The sequence below is a fragment of the Kryptolebias marmoratus genome, linkage group LG3 (assembly GCF_001649575.2).
Source record: "Kryptolebias marmoratus isolate JLee-2015 linkage group LG3, ASM164957v2, whole genome shotgun sequence".
Lineage (NCBI taxonomy): Eukaryota > Metazoa > Chordata > Actinopteri > Cyprinodontiformes > Rivulidae > Kryptolebias > Kryptolebias marmoratus.
The window spans coordinates 2886510-2896210 of record NC_051432.1 but is presented as its reverse complement, the minus strand read 5'-3'; positions in this window follow the sequence as shown (position 1 = coordinate 2896210).

Genomic DNA, 9701 nt, shown 5'->3' with positions numbered 1-9701 from the left:
TTAGCTTATAAAAAAAAAAGGATAATTGAACATAAACGAGTCCATATTGGGACTGAGAATATATATATATATATATATATATATACAGCCTGGCCAAAAAAACAAGTCACAACCAAAAAAAAAAGGTTACACACTCTAATATTTCATTGGACTGCCTTTACCTTTGATTACAGCACACATTCACTGTGGTATTGTTTCGAAAAGCTTCTGCAATGTCACAAGATTTATTTCCATCCAGTGTTGCATTCATTTTTTACCAAGATCTTGCACTGATGATGGTAGAGTCTGACTGCTACGCAAAGCCTTCTCCAGCACATCCCAAAGATTCTCAAAGAGGTTAAGGTCTGGACTCTGTGGTGGCCAATCCATGTATGAAAATGATGTCTCATGCTCCCTGAGCCACTCTTTCACAATTTCAGCCGGCTAAATCCTGGCATTGTCATCTTGGAATATGTCTGTGCCATCAGGGAAGAAAAAATCCATTGATGGAACAACCTGGTCATTCAGTATATTAAGCTGACCTCATTTTATGAGCACATACTGTTGCAGAACCTAGACCTGACCAACTGCAGCAACCCCAGATCATAGCACTGCCCCCACAGGCTTGTACAGTAGGCACTAGGCATGATGGGTGCAGCACTTCCCCTGCCTCTATTCTTACCCTGATGCACCCATAACTCTGGAACAGGGTAAATCTGGACTCATCAGACCACATGACCTTCTTCCTATGCTCCAGAGTCCAATTTTTTATGCTCCCTAGCTAATTGAAAACTTTTTTCCTGATTAGTTTCACTTATTAGTGGTTTTCTTAAGGCTACACAGCTGTTCAGTCCCAATCCCTTGAGTTCCCTTCACATTGTGTGTGTAGAAATGCTCTTACTTTCACTATTAAACAAAGCCTGGGGTTCTACTGTTGGGTTTCTTTGATTGGATTTCACCAAATGTTTAAGTGATCACCGATCACGATCATTCAGGATTTTTTTTCCTGCCACATTTCTTCCTTGAAGACGATGGGTCCCCACTAACCATCCAGTTTTTATTAATGCGTTGGACAGTTCTTAACCCAATTTTAGTAGTTTCTGCAATCTCTTTAGATGTTTTCTCTGTTTGATGCATGCCAATGGTTTAACCCTACCAAACAGACTGATATCTTTTCCATGACTACGGTATGTCTTTCAACATGACAAGGTTTGGCAGATTTGGATTCAGTACATGCAGACAGTGACAAAGTTTTAAGGTTTTTATTGTGGGTAAAGCGCTAGCAGGATTACCTATGGCCCAGACGTGAGCTTCGGCGGGATAGCAGGAGCGCTTCCAGGAAGGTAAGCTAACTGGGGTCTTTAAGGCAAAGTCTCTTGAAAAGGGGGTTAGGCAGGAAACAAAGTCCGGGGACAGGCGAGGGTCGAGAACCAGGAGATCAGAGGCAGGCTAACAGAACCAAAGGAGCACTAACCAGTAGGCGTCCAGTCCAGAGAGAGAGAGCAGGGTCCGTATCCAAAAGGCAGAGTCCGTTGTAAAGTCCGACTAGGAGCAGGCAAGAGACGAGGGTCAAGGTACAGGCTAGGTTCGGTAACGTGGCAGGCATGAACTGTGGAACGCTGGACATTTACTTGGTAGAAACCTTTCAATAATCTGGCAACGGAGGTGGTCTTAAATACGGGTTGTGACAGGTGAAGCTGATGAGGTTGATTGTGGTGGCATGGCAACGGGGGTGTGGCATGAGGCTGTGGCAAAACACCAGGACTGAACTGGAGATGTGGCAGGAGCAGTGGGACAGTGACACAACATGGTTCTTTAAGAAATGTGAAGCAACTCATTGCACCAGTTGGGATTAAAAAACTTGTTGCCAGCTGAAACACAATCGCTCATGCAGTAACTATCCAATAGAAGGCTCATACCTATTTGCTTAGGTAAATCCAGGTGGCAACTTTTTTTTGGCCAGACAGTGTGTATAATATATATATATATATATATATATATATATATATATATATATATATATATATATATACATAGGATCATCACATCACTTTTGCATTCTTTTTTTTCTGACAACATCTATTTACATTTGATTTATTTGTGGTTGTATTTACTATATCGTTGTTACTGAATTCTCAAAAGAGCTGTTTTCATTCACATATCTCTTATGTTCTTGCTGTTAGAAAAAAAATTGACTGCAGGCTCCCACAAGGTATCTACAGAACTGAATCTGCAGGTAAAAAGTTTATAGTTTTGCTGCTTTGATTTAAAGCAAAGTTGAAAGTGTGGAATAAAAGATTGATTTTATCAATAAAGGCTCCCCAAAGATGCATCAGATACACAGATGTCAGTGTGTCCTTGAAGGAAGAATTTGCAACTCTGCATAAAGAATTTAAAGTTTGTCCTAAAAGTCTCTCACCTTACAGCAGCTGTTTATTCTTGAAATAATATTTAATGTTTCCAGAGTGAGCAGTTCATGTTAGTCAGTTATTAAAATTATGGCGCAATGCCATTCTTTCATGCTGTTGACGCTCACCGGTTTGCCTGAGGGATGTAGCAGTTAGTGTGAGGGCTCTGAGGGCATTGACAATAAACATGCTACTTTTGGCAGTAGAAGAAGATACTTTGCTCATTTTAATGTGCAATCATGTTTAAGTATCTGTAGTAAAGGGCTCCAGGTCACTTCGACCCCAATAATGCTGCTGAGGTAGGTACGCAGAGAGCCATGGCGAGTGAATAGGAGGATAGGAGTACGATGTGGTGAAAAACTAGTGAACAGCACCCCAGTTCTGTAAAGCTACCTCATTAAAACAAACCAAAAATATGCTGTTTGACTCACCACCGACGTTCATTTGTAAAAAAAAATTGTACTGCAGTCCTTCTAGAAAACCTTTGAATAATTTATCCAAACATTTTTATGGTGATTGCTGTCTTAAGATGACCTCATGTGTTGTTTTGTCCAGGTCTAGTTAAACAGCCTTTCCAATGAGCCTGTGCATAACTCCCAGTTGATAAGCAAACAGCTAGTAAAATGTTCTCTGTTTGAGCTCCAAAACATTCAGGTGTAGGGCAGACACTGTCTACAGGGATGCACTTTAAGTGCTAATTGTATTGACTGAAACAGTGGCTCCTCCTCTGCAGGGTCAGGCTGTGTGAAAACATCTATATACACACACACACAGAGTCAACGTTCATAGACTTATAGAGGTTGGTTATATTTCTTCTCAGTCTTCTCCCAAATTTCAGCGATGCTTAGTGAAGCAACAAGCCATGAGTTAATGTCAAAAACTGACTAGAACTCCTCAGCCACCTGCAGATTATTCTGCAAACTCAAACCCTCCATCTAGTCCATCATAAAACAATCTTACTTCTTAGTTTCTGGGTGTACATCATTCTTTTCTCTAGACATTGTTTTGGTGTCTCCAAGCTTCACCACTCAAATAGGGAGCTGTATCTACCCTCTAGGTCCATGCTTGGTCAGATTCTACAGCCACAGTTAATGGTGAAAGGATCCAAATTCAAGCACCTTGTAGGCAGTTTCAACAAGGCCTTTTAAGTACTGTATCTAGGCAAAGCAATGAATCTGGCAATGTGCCAAAATACACGGAGGTCAACAAAGAACCTCATAATGAACTGCGGAAAACAAGGAGTATGTATACTGGAAAGGGCAATGAGTGAATGGAAACAGGATGTTTGATTAAAAAGAACATGAACAGATAGTAACAGAGAAGCTGGAAATCAAAGCAACTTAAGACATGAAGACGGCGTGATAAGAATGGTAAGAACAAAAAGATAACTCAACTGAAATACAACCAATACTTTAAATAAAACAACAGAAAACCAATCCAAACCTCTGAACAAAACCATGCATATATTATATCGATTTTGAGTCTTTGTTGTATCCACTTGGGAAAAATCATAGTTTTGCTCATACTTGCTCCCGTACTCACCTCCAAAACTCGTATGTATGTTGTTTTCTTTGGAAGTGTGTGGTGCTCAAAAAGACATTTTTTTAATCCTATTTTTTTGTTTGTTTCGCTGTTAAATTCAGATTTTTATTCACCAGCAAATAATAACTGCAATATTTTGTAAGCTGTAAAAAATAATGATTGAACTCAAAGTATTAGTTCTTGTATATTTTACATTTTGCCTATTGTTGAAATGAAAGTGATTCATTTTTCAAATTCAGAATTTCAAAGTTCACATTCTGACATTTTGCTAGTGTTTAAAGCTATATGTTGGATTTAGAACAATGTTCATTCAGCTAATTTAGGACACCATTTGTAATGCTGAGATATTTTATCTTATCTGAATGTAATAAAACTGCTCAGATGGTTTCCCAGTGTTAACAAAGACCGCCTGGAAAGAACGAGTTCTTGTAAAACAAATAAAAGAAGGAAAAGTCAAAGTTCAAGTTAGCTGAAGGCATGGCAGAGGGTGTGTTGAAAACGAACAGTAACTCCTGATTTTAAATTGAGGCTGAAGCAGGTCTGGTTGTTTTTTGCAACTACTATTTATACTGCTGCTAAAATAATACTAAAGATTACTTCAGTATTGAGTATTATAGCAATTTATCAGTACATTATTTAGAATACTTAGCTATTTTTATGTTGATGCACAGGTACATATTTGGAAAGTGGAAGAACACAAGCTAGAGAGTTTAAAGAGAGTCAGCAGATCATTTTAAACTGTGTTTTTTTTCGAGATGTAAGCAATAGTAGAAACCTCAAACAAACCTACAGAAATAATATAAGCCACTTTTTTAAATTTTACAGAAGTAAGAGTCCTTTTTGTGCAGAACATTTTATGGTTGGGAAAGTGACAAGTTAGCTAGTTAATTAGCTGGGTTATTAGCTGCTGTAGGCTGTTTGCTGTTGTTTTTTTCATTGGGACTCACACACATATTAAACTGTCATCGAGTATGAGTGGCACTCCTCTGGTAGCCTTTTCCATGCACTTTTCCATCAGAAAAGTTCTAAACAGTCAACTCCATCTTAATGAGAGAAACTTTTAAGGGGTTATGCTGCGGTCCATTGACCTCGAAAGTCAGAACTCAGATCTTGGAATGACTACAACAAATATGGTTGTTAGTTGTGGACCCAAGAGTGAATGCAGCAGAATCTACAAAAAAGTTAATTATAAAATAAAAACAAAGTAGTGCAGGTACAGGAGAAAAAAAACAAGATTGAACACATATGAGGATCTGACAGCGAGTGAAGGGAAACAGGGAGCTGGTGAGAAGATTAGTGGAAGCAAATGGAAACAGGTGAGTAGATTAAATTGCTGACAGGTGTGTGTAACAAGGAAAGACAGAGGAGCAGAGGAGAACTATGGCCATGGAGCATGAAGACACAAAAACACTACTGCCTGGCTGAAGTGATAACAGAAGACCGGGAACGAAAGCTGAAAACAACCTGACAGAAACAGGATAATAGGAGATTCTGGTGCATAAACTGAAAACACTGGTCTACAGAAAAACTCAAAACAAACCATAACAGACCAAAAATCCCAAACCATTACACTGACTAAAGTTAGAGTTGGTCAAGGACGTCCAACTAAAGTCAGAATTTTGACTTCCTGACTTTGGGAACTGGTTCAGATGATTTTTTTTTTTTTTCCAATTTGGAACTTTTGACTTTCAAATACAAACAGAGTTCACCATAGCTTATCCGTCAGCCACTATAAATCTGCAGCAGCAGGAAGAAGAGATTGTTACTCTATGCTGCACACATGAAACATGAAAACTGATTCATGCTTTAATTACCTCTCGGTTGGATTATTGTAATGCTAGACTAAAAAAATCATCTCTACATCGCTTACAAACTGTCCAGAACGCAGACGCTCGTCTTTTAACAGGTACTAAAAAACATGAACAAATATCTCCGGTTCTGGCTTCTTCTTGTTCGCTTTAGAATCAATTTTAAGATTTTATTGTTTGATTTTAAAGTTGTGAAAGGTCTGTCCATATCTACCTTAAAATCCACTTTCCAGTAGAGCACTTTGATCAACCAACCAGATGTTGGTTGATCTTAGATGTTCCTAGATCCAGACTAAAATTCCGAGGTGATCGGGCTTTTGCAATTTCTGCTCCCAACCTATGGAATGGTTTACCTTTTCATATTCTGGCAGCTGAGACTGTTGAGTCTTTTAAATCCATGCTCAAGACCCATCTTTATTTCTTGGCGCTTGATTCTAGCAGATAGTTTTATAATGTATGTTTGTATTTCATTTAATCTTATCTAATTTGTTTACAGTATATACTGAATTGTAAAGCACTTTGGTCAAGAGTGATGACCGCGAGGAGTACCAGAGCGGGGGCTTGGCTTGGCGTTCTCGCTAGGTAGGTCACAGGAGTAAAACCAAACTCGGGGTTGGACAGGCAATGGTCGTTACCGCAGAGAGTGAGAGACGAACCCAAGGGGGCAGGCAAAATGTCCAGGTCTGTGAAACAGGCAAGGATCGTAGTCCAGATATCCGTTATCCAGCAAAAGTCTGACAAGGGCAAAGCGCAGGGGGAAATCCGAGAGCAAGGTCAAAGAACACAAGGTCAGCCAGAGAATGTTGGAAAACTACTTGCATAACTGCGTTCGATAATCTGGCACTGGAGGAGTGGAGAAGAGGAAAATATAAAGGACGTGGACCAGGTGTGGGAGCAGTAATTAGGGAGTAATCACAGGTGAGCTGAATGAGACTTGATTAGTGGCATGGCAAGACAGAGCGTAATCAAACCAGACATGATCATTACAAGTGCAAGCAGAAACCAGAAGTGTAAACAAACCTACTGTAAAAGAAAAATTGTTGCATCTGTCTTTGTTCCAATAGATGATTTTTAATGAAACTTGCAGAAACTAATCACTGGATGTACATTTACATCTGACTAACCTTTTGAATCATTCCAGTTTAAGATGGCTGCCACAGACATCTGACCATAAGAGACATGAAGATGGCTATAGCTCAGTCAATTATACAAAATGTTGATATAAAATTAGTCAACTAACCATAGAGAATACAAAAAAATGGTTATAACAGTTTTACAGATATTAAACTGAAATTTTGATGTGGCAGTAGTTGAGAGTCACAACAAGTACTCTGAGTTTGACATCTAGGAGTATTGCATGAGACCTTGCATAACATTATTCATAAGCTTTGGCCAAAAAGGTTACAACTCCTTTAGTTTTCACCATAGCATTAAACACTGGCTACTGTTGGCAAAGTAAACAATAACATTTTTTTAGTCCATTTGCTTTCAAACTGTCAAATTTCTAAATCTATTTTCCAGTATTTTGGTTTTAAAAGACATATTGATGTTACTTTTGCCATTACCTTTGTCTGCACTGCTTATGTCAGATGGATGGCTTAATTAAACAACTGCTTATACATCATGTCTATTTAACAGAGGCATATTTCTACTAGCTTAACATGAAGCACAAGGTGTAGAAGTAACGCTGATGTGTATATTTTAGATTTATATTTAGACAAATTATTTAGCGATTTTGGCAGCTTATGGGGGCCAGTTTTTATTGAAATGAGCTGTATCGGGCCCACAGACTGCTTTTTGAGTTGGCCTGCTCTAAACTATCCAGTCTTCATTTTGATCTGTTGTGATGATGGTGATGATGATGGAACTTTAAGTGGAAACTTGCATCAACTCAGAAATAATTAATGTAGTTTATTACAGTAAGAGCATAGATTAAGGATGAGCTTTTTAAAGCTTTAGGGTGGGTTGAAAAGCTGCAGACACAGAGGAATTATTATTTTTACCTGCATCTTCAAAACCTTGATGTAATGCATGATCTACAGCTTATGTAATGCAATGAACAGTAAACAGAAAACTGCCTCATCTCATTTCCTGTTGTTGGTGTAACTCTGTCAGATCATTTTGCATTGGTGGTAATTAAGAAACTCTATAATAGTAATCATCACTGCAATGCCAACGCAAGTGATTTAACTTCAAAGTAACATTCAGGAAAGTTAACATAAATAAGTGTTGTTTTCATTTTAAATGGGTTTTACTGCATTTTAGCCCTCAATCAAAATATTCGATCTTCTAATTTCACCAGTTATGTCATTAGCAAAACAAAAAATACCACAGAACTGCCCTGTGTACATTACTGTCATCCTTTGGCTGGAGATACTAGATGCAAAACCAGCTATGTGATTAATCAGGCAAAAACCAGAGATAAAATTTTGCATTATGGGTAATCTGGTCTATTGAGAAATTAACTGTGTGATAAAGCTCCTTGTAACTGTAACTGTAATTGACCTGACATGATTTGTCCTTGGGTTTATTGAATGAAACCAGTGGTTTGAATTGAGCTTGAATTGATGAGCTAACATGTTAATATCCTTAGTCTCCACCTGACCTCCATCAGCCTTTAGGAAACACAACCTCTTTGACAATTTAACTTGTTTTGAAACCACAGAAACTTGTACAGAAAGAATGGGCTGCATTTCAGTTGGATGTGATCCACCTCATTACCCTTACCTTTACTCTCTTAAAATAGCTTCCAGTTCTCAGGTCAATTCTATCATAGTGCTTGATTATTAACTGGTCACATATGTGTTGCTGGTTCTCCTTCTTCTTCTGCTCACAGCCCATAGCAAAACGTTCCATCAGCTAGTTCCCCCTGTAGTCCCCCTGAAGCTCTCCCTTCTCTGTTTGGAAACTGTTCTCCCACTGACCAGTCTGAATTGTCCCCTTTCTCAGTGTAATAGTCATCCCATCTCCAGCCATTTAATGTGACAGGTCCAGGTCAACACCATCTACTAAACCATGGCAAAAGACTTTACCATGATCAGACAGTAGACAGACAAACCAGATGTTTAAACTCATCCCACACCAACCAGCTTTAAGCAGCATTCTTCTGGCCCCACACACAAGAAAGGTCATACTTTGGATCTTGTTTTTCCTTTAGGCCTAAAGGGCCTAAAGGAAAGTGGAGGGTGTTCAGGTGAGTGATAACATATGTATTTTATCCAATCTGCTCTTTAATGTTGACTCTGTTCCTCACAGACAGTTGTTAAAGGAACACAGCATCAATCAGACTGCTGTTGAAAGATCCTCTGCGCCGATACATAAAAATCTAGTTCAGTGGTGATGTTAACTCACTGGTTGATTTATTTAACAGCCATTCCTTTTATATTTTAGACAAGGTGGCTACAACAACCACAACCACAGCCCCTGGATCAATAAGAATATTTGTATTTGTGGAAGAAACTGCAGTAAAGCTGAGAGACTGTGAAAATCTACCAAATTGGAAGTTTACAGGCTGCACTTTAAGGAGGTTACTGTGTCTTTAAATGAGATTGTAAGAAACTCCAGAGCTGCTTACTTTGCTGAAGTGTCCTTGGGCAAAATACAGACACCCCCCACCTGTATTTGTGACAGTATAAAAGTGCTGTATATAGTGTGTAAAAAGAAATGGGTGAATGAAGAGACTGTAGAGAAAACAATGCTACAGACTGTAAGTGTGAACAATTTATTTGTCATGATCGGATGATACAGAAAAGAACCCAGAGCGCAGACTCATGGCCAGAAAAATAAACTAATTTATTAAATAAAGAAAAACAAAACAAAGGCTGACGTGGCAGCAAAATCTAAACTAAATACAAAACATTAACTAAACAAAACATGAACAGACCTGTGACAAGAGATTAACCAAAGGGAGACGAGGAGGCACGAGCAAACAGGAAGGACGGCACATCAGGGAGGCAAAGAATGA